General features: G+C 41.1%; 1 protein-coding gene across 3 annotated transcripts in view; it reads right to left on the bottom strand.

Annotated features, from left to right (window-relative positions):
* LOC147435956 (truncated transcription factor CAULIFLOWER A-like) overlaps positions 1–14,468 on the bottom strand; it is a 196,510-nt gene that overhangs the window by 966 nt on the left and 181,076 nt on the right. The gene's annotated exons all lie outside the window — the stretch shown is intronic.

Raw genomic sequence — 14,468 nt, 5'->3', positions numbered from 1 at the left:
AGTTTTTCTTCACCTTTAGAAAAAAATGCAATATGACCATGGTATAGACTCATGGTATAGACAATACGACCATCAGCTCCATCTTGCATAGAATTGACTGAACTCTATGACATCCCCACTAACAAAATCATCAATGGCCAAAAGTGGGTGTAGAACTAATGCTCCCGCACACAAAGATCTGAGTGCTCAATTTCTGTTAGTCATGAGATGTAGAGTAGACTCGGCCATTAAAGAAACATTAAATAGGAAAAATTAGCAAAACATAAGGCAAGACATCACGGCATCATCAAGAGAGGTGGGAGCAGAGAACCATTAACCCTATGAAGATAATGTGAGTCCTTAGAGAGCACTTCCCTATGTACATCATAGACACCCGCCTCCCATCACCACAAGATGGGAGTAGAGTAGCCCTGAGTTTTCCTGATAATGTATTATCCCATGCATATAGATATTCTCCCTGAGTAGAGCACCACACACACTATTTGGATGCCTTGTATACCATCCACAATCTCTGACACACGTACATGTCATAGAGGAGACTCTTTTTTTCTGATTGCATCTTTAGACATCAGGATGACACCAATACTTTATACATGGTTTTGTCAGATCGGCCAGCTCGCTCTCTCTCTCTCTCTCTCTCTCTCTCTCTCTCTCTCCATTGTTGCCTAGAGGCTGAAGCATTGGATTTCTTCAAAGGCTTCGTACATGCTCACACTCCTTGGACTCATGGATGCTTAGGCCTTTGTTTTCTAGGGTTTCCAAAAGGATTGTGCTCATACAATGTGCAAGGGCCCATTTCATGCATAATTTAGGGGTAGCCTACTGCAGGAGACCTGGAGGTGCCTTCTTTGGGGATGCATTGATGTTTGGATGGTACAGGAGCTAGGGGTGACTTATGTATTATGATGGTAGACTCATGGCAGCATGCCATTGTGAAAAAAGGAGTACTTGTGCATGGGTAAGCTCAATAAATCCTGTTGCATCTGCACGGAGAGACCTCTGTTTTGTTGAATGTAATTTGAATATGCCTCAAACATGTCATAGATAGAAACAATGAAGGGACAATGGTAGTCACTACAATCTGCTTGAGGATGGGTTTGTCACAGATAGCATGTCTCTGATTAGGACATACCTTTCATAATTGCTCATTGTGTGGCCCTCTCTTGTCGTAGTTTCCCTACAAAGGATAGTTTTACTCTAACCATTGGGAACTTCTTGGACCTAACCATCTCTATCTCATAGAGCTCAATGTGCTACCGCAAAGGTTAATGGAAGTTCTGATTTATCTCATCCCGGAGGAAGGCATTTGACAATGACCACCCATTACAATCCCCATTATACAAGATCAATGCTGTAGATAGTGAGAATTGCCTCTATAGAGGCACTTGTACATAGTCGGATTATCTATCAATAGTAATTATGACCATTAACTGTACTAGTGCATATTTGGTCAGAACCCAGTATGACACCTATAAATAGGACCCGCTACTTTCATTTTGGGCCCTTTATCACCCCGCCAGACTCTCTCTAGTCTTTTGTAGTTGTCGAGCTATTGCTCAAATTGTAACCAAGCTCTTTGGCAGTCCAACATTCAATGCTAGTTGTACTTCTAATCTATTACCTAAATACATTAGTTTCGATGTCCTCCGTACAATATCTTACTTTGTACTATCACTTCAGTTTATTATCTTCCTTACGTTTATCTAAAGTCAAAATTTGTTGTCCTATTGAATCTGATATGACATCTAACTCTAAATCTCCAACCAAATTAACTGTTAGTCACCAATTCATTCCATTTTGGCATTCGTAGTGATGAGCTTAAGCTCTTCACAGGAACCATTCTCCCAATTGGAATTCGGAGCGAACTGAACATTGACAATATCACCAAGACGTTCAACAAGAGCAAGAAGATCTACTAGAGTCTTTACAAATGATCAGGACCATATCAGCACGGTGGCTGAAGAATCTGAAAAGAGCTCTAATGATGGACCTCCATCTCAAAATGAGGAAACAAACGTCAACCCCAAAAGAAGAGGCACTGAGGGGCTCGGGGACTCTGAGCATTTAGCTCAAACCAAGAGAAAGCACTTAGAGAGGGTTGAAAGACGCTCTCATTCACATGGGTCTCAGAAATCAGACCTGAAGGGAAAAGAAAAGGTTCAGATTGATGCCATTGATGGTACTAGGAGTAGCAAAAAGGCAAAGTCGCATGGGAAACCAGATCAGTGGAAGGAATTGGACATTGTGACTGAAACGAATGATCACTACAATGACAAATGGAATGTTGATACTGACCATTACAACAAACACACGCATAGTGAGAGGTAGTCTGATCACCAAGAAAACCCCATATGTAGACAACGAGAGTCAGATTACCACAAGTCCAGACTAGGGGAAAAACCAAATGACCAAAAAATTGTCATTAATTCCAACATTCAAGGGTGGAAGGAAGGATGATCCAAATATGTTCATACAAGCTTTCAAACAATATGCAGATCTGAAGTATATTGATGAAGATGAATGGAGTGTGTATTTTTCCTAGGCTCTGAAGGATGCAGCCAAGAAGTGACATTACCACTATCCAACATGCAAAATTTGATCGTATAGGAAAATAAAAAAGGCATTTCTTTTGAAGTATAGTGAGAACCATAGGAATGCAGACATACTCTGCGAGCTGAATAAGATTAAGCGAGGCAAATTGACAGTGAGAAGATGGGTGGACCTCCTTCAGAAAAAACAATGTGTGCCTGGTTTCAAAGTGGATTCAAAAGGAAGAAACTTAGAGAACAAGAGGTACTAGCACGATTAGAAAGTTTAATGATTTGATACAAAAAACTCTAAAACTGGAACAACACACTAAGATGTAAAATGACCATAAGTAAAGAAGAAATTCGAGCGATAGCAAATCCTTAGTTGAGTTCTAGCTCAAGCTGAAGACAGAGGGTTCATTGAAGACTAAGGAGGATGACTCGTGCACTACAGAAGATAGAAGCGATGTTAAACCAAATGTCAGAAATGTCATAAACCAGACCAGCAGTGAAAAAGGTGGAGACCTAGTGTATGAAGTGTAAGCCGAAAGAACATAGGTTTGATGAATATTTCAAGTTTAATTATTGTAAAAAAGTTAGACATCTATATAATCATTTTAAAATTAGAATCCACTATTTCAAAGAAGTCAAAGATGTATCAATGATAGCACTGACAAACCTAGAACTAGCAAAGCAAAAGGATATGTCAGAGGAAGAGATAGACATCAAAATTTTGCCAGAAGAGGCCAACAAAGAGCTGATTTTACAAAGCGTAACTTCAATTTTTATACATGTAACAAGTATGGACAATTTGCAGCTCACTATCCAAAAAATATTAAAGATAAAGTGCCTAAAGAAAAAATAGCGGACCCAATTTCAGTGCATGTGATCACCAAGATTCACTACAAGAGGTCAGTTAAATTTTGGCATCAAATTACCGGCGCCAATGGCGGGCGTCGGTATATGTGTAGCTTAGTATGTCGCTTGATGAGGTTTAGGTTCTATGTTTCGGTTAGGTTTAGTTTAGGTTATATATTAGGTTAGGGTATATATAGGTTATATGTTAAGTTATAAGTTAGGTTATACGTTAAGTCATGTTAGGTTAGGTTCTAAGTTAGCTTTAAATTAAAGGCTAAATTAATTTAAGTATTAAGTTAAGTTATAGGTTATAGGATAGGTTAGCTACATTATAGGTCAGGTTTAGGTAACAAGTTAAGTTATAGGTTAGGTTAGGTTATATGTTAAGTTAACTCATGTTTAGATTATAAATGGACGTTGTGTTCGGACAGATAGAGCTTATGTGTAAATCATAACCCTCTAACCCTATTAGCAGACTGAAATAGCCAAGCGCTATAGTACTAATTGAATTTGGAGCGACCAAATCAAAAGTTACCAAACCTAAGCGGATTTACATAACCTACCCTAACGCTCTAAATATAGTAATGTAATAGCGGCTAAAACAAAAGTCACTAATCTAAATCCGATAATCTTTACTAGACTAAATGGCTTAACGATATCCTAATATGTTTTCGAGCTTACCTTAGCGGCTTCACATAGTGTACCCTAATGCACCGTCCGAACACGGTGCGCCATCTATTAGCGGCCAAACCATAATCCATAGAACCTTAAACGGCTAGCCCTAAGCAGATTGAAATGGAAAAACACTACACTAATCCAATTTGAAGCGGCCTAAACCAACATAGTGCACCCTAACACTCCAAAATACGGCCATCTATTAGCGGCTAAACCAACACTAGTCCTAAGACGTTAACCCTAGGTGACCAGCCCTAAGCGGATTGAAATGGCTAATTGCAATCCTAATCAAATTTGGAGCAACCTTACCTGAGCGGTTTTACACATCATAACATAAGTTCTAACTGTCCGAACACAATGTCCATCTATTAGCGGCCAAACGAAGATTACTTGTGTACTTCTAAAAACGCAAACGGACTTCAGTTAGGTTAAATTATAGATTAGGTTAGGTTAAGTTTTAGGTATAGGCTGGGTTAGCTTGTAGGTTAGGTTAGAGATAGCGACAAATAATAGAAAAGATGCAACCGGACTTCGGAGATGACTAATGTACTTCAAAAAACGTAAACGGACTTCGGTTAGGTTAGCCTATAGGTTAAGTTTAGGTTATAGATTATGTTAGGTTAGGTTAGGTTTAGATTATAGGTTAGGATAGAGCTAGCGAAAAAAAGTAAAAAAAACGCAAACGAACTTCGAAGATGACTCGTGTACTTCAAAAAACGCAAACGGACTTCGATTAGGTTAGCCTGTAGGTTAGGTTTAGGTTATAGGTTATGTTAAGTTAGGTTAGGTTTAGGTTATAAGTTAGGTGAGATTATAGGTTTAGGGCTAGAGCTAGCGGCAAATGAATAGTGAAGAAAACGCAAACGGACTTCGAAGATAACTCATGTACCTCTAAACATGCAAACGGACTTCAGTTAGGTTAGGTTCTAAGTTAGGTTTAGGTTATAGATTAGTTTACGTTAGGTTAAGTTAGGTTTAGATTATAAGTTAGGTTTAGATTATAGGTTAGGTTAGAGCTAGTGACAAATAGTAGAAAAAACGCAAACGGACTTCAAGAATGACTCGTATACTTCAAAAAACGCAAATGGACTTCGGTTACGTTTTGTTATAGGTGAATTTATAGGTTAAGTTTAATTTGGTTATAGGTTAAGTTATGATTTAGGTTATAGGTTAGGCTAGGCGCACACAAACTTCAAAAACACGTGAGATTGTTAGAGCTCGAGCTAGCAACAAATCGGACTTCAAAAGTGAACACAGACTTCAAGAACCTTAATATATAGTCATTGACCAATAAAAACGAGATTATTACCCTGTGGTCCTAGTCTTCGTGCACCTCTAGACCGAGGTGTACAGGGATCGGGCCTGGCTAGAGAATGTGAGGATGTTAGAGCTAGCAGCAAATAGTTGAAAACCGCAATCGGGCTTCCAAAGTGCACACAGACTTCAAGAATCTTAATATGTAGTCATTGAACAATAGAGACGAGATTAATACCGTGTGGTCCTAATCTCCGTGCACCTCTAGAACGAGGTGTGCGGAGATTGGGCCTGGCTAGAGAATGTGACGTTGTCATGTATTGTCATGTACTTAGTAGTGTGTAGTTATAACAACCAGAGTGTTTTAATTATTTGTTGCATCATTGGTAGATAATGTATAGACGATAGGATGGCGTGTCCTTGTGCGCATTACAAGCATCAGAACTTTTGAAAACAAAAAATATACGACCAACACATACGCAATCACGATCTCTTTCCGATTGAGCAACTACAAGACCTGCATTATCAATCTCATGGTCTAGAGACTGAAGGTCAAACTCCGCAAGTAGATATTGCTCCAACTTTATCCCAGAGAAGACGATTTTCAAACGAGCAGCCATCGAATGAGTCCTCCCAACCAATACCTGATGTGGCATTTCAAGAAGTAGAGATGGAGCAGATGTTGGACGCGTTCTTTGACATGGATCCCATCATTGAAAACATAGAAAACGACAACATTGAACGCAATACTGCAGATCAACCTCCGTCATTCCATTCATATCGACGGCATGATAGCAACGGTAAAGAGAGCAAGATGATGCAAAGTCTTGCACGCATGCCACTTTACAGTGGTGCAAAAATCTCAGTTCTCCGTACCGCGTTGACTGACTTGTTCATGTAACGACAGGTTGCTCAATGATCAAATCTTGCCAAAAGGGACTCACATGCCCCCTACCCGTTCAGCCGCTAAAAGGCTTCTTACTAATTTGGGCTTGGATTATCATAAAATACATGTATGTCCTAATGACTATATACTTTTTTGCAACGAGTATGCAAAGTTGGAATAGTGTCCCAATTGTGGATCAAACATGTACAGGGAGGACACACAAGGAAAATTTATCCCTGCAAAGGTCCTTTGACACTTTCCTACCATTCCAAGAATAAAGAGCATGTTCAGGTGCAAGTCCATAGCCGCTTTGATGACATAGCACTCGAATACTAGATCGACAGATAATGTGATGTGGGTACCTGCTGACTCTCGTGCATGGAAGCACATAGAGGAAAGTTGGCCTACATTTCAAAACGAACCTCGATGTATCCACTTTGGTCTGGCAATGGACGGAGTAAACCCATTCGGATTACGGAGTTCGTCATGGAGCACGTGGCTTATTTGTTTGGTTAATTAAAATCTTCCACCATGGCTAGCTATCAAGAAGGGCCATCTACTGTTGCCATTGATTGTCCCAGGAAAGTACACATGGACGTCTATCTGGCACCACTTATAGAAGTGCTCCAAATCTTGTGAACAGGAATCGATGTGGTTGCTATGTCCCGACCAATCTCATGACGGAATGTACATGTGCAAGGCATTCTCATGTGGACCATGCACGATTGGCCACGCTTCGGTGAGTGCTCAGGTAAGTGCCTTTGAAACCCTCACACACATGTGATTCTTGGCTATGCCAACGCTTTTATATTTTAATTTTGTGATGTTTCAAGCTTGAGTTACTCTGGCAATCATGCATGTTCGAAATGTAGTCCTCGATTTAGCTTCCGCCGCTCTGAGCATTTGAGCAAGACAGTCTATAAGGAGCATGGTAGATTTTTACTTGAAGGACATGAGGTACATGGACCAAACATATGCAAACATGAAATGCATCCACTGAAAGCGAGTGATTGAAAAACCATGTGGTTGGAGAGGAGAGATTGGATGCCACCTGGAATGAAAAGACTTTCTAATTTCCATGAACTCCCGTACTGGAGTGACTTGCTGATTAATCATTTTCTCGACCCAATGCATACCTTCAAGAATGTGGGGGATATCATATGGAAAACCATCACTGGAAAAAGGGAGAGCAAGTCCCAAAGAGATGACCTGCAAGCTTTGGGTCGAACGCCAAAGATGTGGCCTCGACTTAAACCCATTGGAAAGTTTGCTATACCAAAAGGTCCATGGGTTCTGAGTCGTGCAGAAGAGCAACAACTGAAGAAGACTATATCTTCATTCAAGACTCGCACAGGGTGCATGCGATGTTTGAAAACAGCTTTTATGAGAGATGACAATCTCAGTGGTATTAAGTCCCACGATTGGCACAATTTTTTACAAGTTCATCTTACCCATTGCCATATACGGTTGTTTGACAGCTGACATTAGAAGAACAATCTACAAAACCAATGAGTTGGTACGATGGATCAGTTCAAAAGAGATAAGAGAAGACATCATCGATGCAACACGCTTAAATGCTATTGAAGCAGTGTGCATGGTGGAGAAGTACTTTCCAACAAACATTCTTACCATCCAAATGCATGTACTTGTGCATGTGGTCGATGAAGTTGTAGTTGCTGGGGTGGTCCATAGCAGGTGGATGTTCTTCTTGGAGAGATTTATAAAGACTTAAAAGGGGTTTATTCGTCAAAGGGCTCGCCCCGAGGGTAGCATGGCCGAAGGATGGCTTGTACAAGAGTCTCTTGTCTTCATTAGTGAATTTTTTGTCTCAATTGATCCAGAGATGCCCCGAATGGGGACTACTAAGATCAACGTCAAGGTGACAAGGGACGAGCCGTAGGGACAAGGCATCGTTAGTAAGATGGACATCACAATGCGAGAAAAGGTTACAAGATTTTTCCTTCTCAACTCAGACATCATGCAAAAGGGGCTAGAGAGGTACTAAGGAAAAAAGAAACAACGCTCGGCAGATCGCCTTCAATTCAACCGTGCCACTAGAAACCTTTCTTTTCAAGATCATCTTCAAAAGTTTCCTGATTTTCCAATTGGGCTGTGGTTAGATGTGACAATCTTAGAGGCAAAGAGGAATGGAGAGTTGATTATTGAAGAGGAAGAGGAGATGTCAAAGGGTTGCAATTGGCATGTATATTTCAAAACTTCCTTTTCAAGCTCCACATGATCACATTGCTTTAATAACTTTTAGTCTGTTTCAATTTTGTGAATGCACTATCACAAATATGGAGCTTTGTGGTCGCATGGGAAACACTTCAGAGTACAACTGATCGATGAACAAAGGGTCACTTTTGACAGTGGTGTTAGGGCAAGCTTCGTCCAAGAAAGTAGAAGTAGTGCCAGGGATGAGACCACAGAGACTAGCCAACTTGAATACTTTGGCTACATCCAAGACATCTGGAAGATTAGCTTTAGAAATTTTGGTATGTTTATATTTCATGTCAATTGGTTCAAAGTTATTACCAGCGGCCCTAATGCAACTGTGCGTAAAGACAAGAGTGGATTGATTCAAGTGAACTCTAGGTGGGTGTGGACAGGTGTGCGGGATATATTCGTACTTCCACAACATTGTGAACAAGTTGTGTTCATACACGATCCACTATGGACAGAAAATGATGAGAATGATCAATCTAAATCCTGCTGGCTCTATGTCTTTCAAGTTGCTCCACGTAGCAAGCAAGTGTGTAAAGGATTGGATGTTGAGGTCAAAGAGGTGATTCATAAACAAAGTGCAGGACCGATGGAAACTTTTTTAGATTTTGAGGTGGATATCAGCAGTGAGCAATTGTCTGAACCTAAAGATGAGGTGTCAAATACTGAAGCCCTGTCACTCCGGCCGGCATGTCACCCGAGTAGATGGGCTCGTTTTTGTCTCAGTTCACACCAGAGCAGATCGTGATGGCACAACACCTTTGGGCAGTAGGTCCCTCTAGACCTACTACGACCGATCCTACGCACGAGACTACTGTGGTCCCTACACCGAGCGGCCCCACACCTCAGTCTAGTGTGCCCCCTATGCCTAGGACTCGTGTGCCCCCTACACCGACGGGTGGTTCGTCCTCGAGACGAGATAGGCATCGTTCTGGAGGCAATGGTTGCTGTGATAGCTGTTCTACCGATGCGTCCACACCACCGAGAGAGCATCCAACACTCTCTGCAGTAGATAGTGCACCGATTGGCACACCACGTACACCTTCGGGATCACCCGAGCATGATCCTCGCAAGGTTTAGAAGAGGAGGGATGGGGTTGTTGTGACAGAGGATTCGACAGCTCTATACGATTCAGTTTGGTCACTCTGTGATGGAGGTTTGGGATAACCTCAATCTTGAAAGAAAGAATTACATCGTCAAGGCCATTCACATAGAGTACATGCCGATAGAGGGGTATGATCTAGTCTCAAACCCTGGATTTTGAGCGTGGCTAAGTCCACAATGTCACACCGTCAGTCAGAGGCAAGAGACAGGTACAATGATGGCAGTCCCTAGCCGGCATGGTTGGATGCAGAGGAGTGGGCAGGGATTGCACGAGAGACACAAAACAATAAGAGATTTTAGCACCAGAGAGATGCATCCAGAGCACGTTTGGAGTCTATTGGAGCGTTACATCTTGGGAGTAGAGGCTACGATACTCTTTGACATGAGCCTGTAAGTATTATAAGTATGATTTAAATTATTGAAAATATATATGTTAGTTATCTAATAACTAGACCATAATTTTGCAGGAAGTTTCCGTGAAGCGCCTTCCGACACGCCGAGAGGAGAAGTATGGGTACAAGCATGGACTTGTGGCCCTTTTGACCCAGCTGCAAGAGGAGGGAGAGAACGTCGAGTGGGAGGCATTACCATGAGGGTCTTCTCACTCAATGATTGTTTGCATATGTACAGTTTTGTAGTGCTTATGCTTATGGTTTATGTTTATGTTTATGGTATGGCACAGATGTTATTGTACTTAATGTGGCTGCACATGATGCTTTCACCATCATCATGAATGCAGGCCTAATTTAGCCCCCTTAATCTATTTACTGAACATGTGGTATCAAACTTTGAAGTTAGGCTATCTCTATTAGCTTAGGTTTGGGTCTTGTAGATTTGAGTAGATTCATCATTCTCCCCTAAGCTAGGCCATTCCAATCTCTCTCTCTTGCATGGACAATCATCATTGATACCTTCCTGCATCGCATTTACGATTCTGCATGGTAAGAATTGGATTGATTGTACTGCGTGTGTGTGTGTGTGTGTGTGTGTGTGTGTGTGTGTGTGTGTGTGTGTGTGTGTGTGTGTGAGAGAGAGAGAGAGAGAGAGAGAGAGAGAGAGAGAGAGCAACAAAACCTATATTGACAATTTAAATCCTGAATCTTACCATCTCCTAATCTCTACAATTAGCATGTGTGCATTAAGATTCTCAAGTATAGTATCCAAATGAGCACATCTATACTCTACTTGGAGTTGAATTGAGCTTTGTGCTCTCATGCCTCTTGCTGAACGAGCATAATCGTTATACTTTGGGCCTCCAGCGACAAGGAAGGCACCGTGGTTTACGGAGAAGGAAGTACCCATATTTAGTTTTCTTGGGTTGTGGGGTCAATCCTCATAACCTATAGATCAGTCGAGTCTGGTAACAGACATTCCCACATGGCTTTTTTTTTTCTGCATCCGGACGTTGCGTCCCATCAACTCTTTTTCATAGAATTTTTGGGTCTGATCACAGGTGTTCCCATGCCCTTGCCTTCAGAGTACAAGCGGCCTTCACCCGGTTGTCTCCTCCCCAACCTCTAGCCTTGCACTGCTTCCATAGTGGTCTTTCCCACCGTCCGCATAGTCTCGTTTGGCCCAACTAAGGGAGCATTCCTACTGACCTCAAGCCTTCCTAAAGGGAACTTCCCATAACTCTTTTGGAGCACACCACCCCGGAGCATCAACCTTTTATAGCGCATACTTCACACAGAAATCTTTGCTTCACAAGACCTACATTCGACCACCCTTGCTCACATAAAGCTCACAAGTGGATTTTTATTTTGAAACACCCTTTGTAAACCATGAGCTTCAAAAGTCATAATGCTTAGTGAAGAGACGCTCCAAAAAATTGGAGAATGACTTCACAAAACAATTTGTAAAACTTTTTGGAGGTTTAGTGCACAGGGAGACTAGACACTACCCAAATAAGTAGGTAAGACCTTCTCTAGACTACACTACGGGCAAGGAAAATCTAATTGTTCTTGATGGTCAAGGTTTTCAAACGAGGAAAATCAAGACAATGGTGTACTTAATGAAGAAGCAGTTCTAGTCCATAGTCAATCCATTTGGGGGGGGGGGGGGGGGGAGAGAGAGAGAAACAGAAAGAGAGAGAGAGAGAGAGAGAGAGAGAGAGAGTAGGTAGTCTCAAGCACAATTCACATCACATGATGAGCAAGCATTAGGAATTCTTCTCACCGCTGTGGGGGACAACTACATCCAGTATCTAGGTGAGTGAACTACTTCCTATGATAAATGGGTCATGCTTGATAAACGCTTTGGAGAAATAGTCAAACACTCAAAAATTTCTCTCAAAATGTATCTTTATGGTCTCACCATGGAACCAGTAGAAGATCTCCCTTCTCTGGTCAATAGAATGAAGAGCATTTGCACCAAGCTGGCATACTTAAAATGCCCGGTGGAGAACTAAGACCAAGTAGCCATTCTACTCAAAGTTGTACTAGATGGAGACTATGGTCAAAGTGTCACGGTACTCAAAGAAAAGGAGTCTCTTTCAAACCTCGGGGACATCATCAAATCACTCCAAGAGCACAAGAAGAAGATCTAAGATACAAAGACTTCGGCAGAAGGAGCTTTTGTTTCTACATCATCAATGAACCTAACAAAGAAGAGGTGTAAGTAGTGCAACCAACCAAACATCCGACAAATGTTTACAAAACCAACCCTTGTGTGCATTGTGGTGAGAATAACCATGAGTCTAATTGGTGTCTATGCAAATATTTAAAAGAAAAAGATAAAGGTAAAGTCAACAAAGCTGAAGAATCTATTGATGATGACAATGGAGGAGTGTCCTACGTACATGTACTCTAAGACACTCACATTATCCTACACACTAGTTGCTTACAATTCTATAGGGGAAGAATTTCTCCGTTACACCCTTGTTGTCTATCATTATCAAGGGGAGGATTTTTTGGCCTACACCTATCTAGATGGGAGATTTAGACCCCACTAGAAGACTTATTTGATGCTAGGAGAGACAAAAGAAGAGGATTTTTAGGTTTTGTGCCTAAGCCCATGACATGGAGCTCTCCCCTTACTTCACTTTGCCCAGGTTCATTATATCTATCCACTAGACTTGTCTACCACTCTTAGCTGATGCTTGCATTGACTCCACATGGTACACACACCCACACACATATCCATGGAGAAGTATGCATGACCAAGAAGAGTGTTGGGCTGATCTTGATGTCTACCATCATCGATGATGTCATCCAAAGCTCCCTCCAAAAGTCTATATAATGACTCACTATGCACTTCTCTAGTTTAGTAATCAATCCAATTTATTCTTGTTATCTTTATGCATTGAGTCTTTTAATTGTGCTTATTGTGTTTGCACCTGATGCTTTCACCATCATCATGTCAATGCAAGCCTAATCTATCCCCCTCAATTTATTTACTTAACAAATTAGACTAAAGAGGCTCAGGGGTGGGAGAAGCAAAGAGTGATTTGGAAGGCAAAGGGAAAGGCCAAAAAGGTAGATGAATGGTAGGAGAAAGGACTTTGGAAGCCAAGATTACGGAGGATTTTTCAAAGAAGATGCCAAAAAAGCCCGAATGCTGGGAGGCCAAAACTATCCAAAGGCTTTTGCCAAAGGCTCTAGAGGTTCTAGAGAGGGGACTCCCAAAAGGAATCTGAAGAACAAGTGAAACACTTAAAGGAGCATCTAGGAGGAGGTGTCCAACAAGTCAAGGCAAACTTGGCCGAGGCTAATCAAATAGATCTAGGGATAGAAAATGTTCAGAACTAACAATGTGATTCCTCACAAGAGGATCCATTAGCTAAAAGATGCAGGAGTCCAAGAGAGACATGGAATTGTAAGGACAACTATTTGGAAGGAAGACCCTCAATTTTGGACAACAGATCTAGAAATGAGCAAGACCAATATCTACGCAAAGGTCTATGAAGATTTCAGAACCTTATTGTTGAATTAGATAATATCAGATAGACATTGCCACAGGCTGTTAAGGTTATCAAAAAGCAATGAAAACAAGAATCATATGCAATGGCCATGGATCTATCTAAGATCAGAAATGATGGAGTGCCAATCATTCAAATCGATTATATGACTAGGAAATAGTGGGAGCCACTATCAAAAGTGATATTGGAAGGCAGTACTAGTGTTAGTATCCTAAGGGAGTATGCTAGACAAACGTTGGGATTCAAAAATACAAAACCAACTCCCTTTAAAATTTGAATAGTGGATTATAGGATAGTCCATGCCAGTGGCTTAGCCAAAAACTTGCAGATCAAGGTAGTATATGAGAAAATCAAAAGCAACCTTTTGATATTAGATGTACAAGGAGCCTAGAGTATGCTATTGGGAAGGCCTTGGCTAGAAGTCCTGAAGTTATTCATGATTATGTAGGCCAAGAGTTGACAATTCAAGGACCCAATAGGAGAATGCATGTAGAGATGAATAATACCCAAAGCTCTAGAAGAGGACAATGTGGCTAAAAGAAATCTGTAGGAAATATGGCACGAAGAAGAAAAAAAACGATTGTTAACATCCATGAATATATTTCTTACAAAAGAAATACATTTGAGGGCACTACTTTTGGACTGAGAGAGAGTAGAGCGTCACAAGCAGCAATATCCATAGAATTTTATTGAGTCGAATCCAGATGAAAGAAAAGCGAACTTGGATGGTACGCTTCCAGAAGAACCATGTCAGATTAGGGAGAATGTGAGTCCAGATGAGGAGCACATGCAACAAATTGCACACACACCTAGTGGACTAGTTTACAGTTAGATAGAGAAGTAGATTCAACACGAATGGAAAATCCCTTCAAGGAATATGCAACAATTATAAGAAATTTTTGGCAAAAAGAAAAGGTGGTGGACCAAATTGGTTGTTGCCAAATGATCAAGAAATATAAGAATGGAGTCTCGGTTCAAAAAGAATTCCAAAGATGGTCAAAATCAATAAGTATCTAAAATCGGA

This window comes from Adiantum capillus-veneris, chromosome 18 (assembly GCF_014529385.1).
Source record: "Adiantum capillus-veneris isolate H3 chromosome 18, ASM1452938v2, whole genome shotgun sequence".
In the NCBI taxonomy this organism is placed as follows: Eukaryota; Viridiplantae; Streptophyta; class Polypodiopsida; order Polypodiales; family Pteridaceae; genus Adiantum; species Adiantum capillus-veneris.
This window is presented reverse-complemented; position numbering and strand designations above follow the sequence as displayed.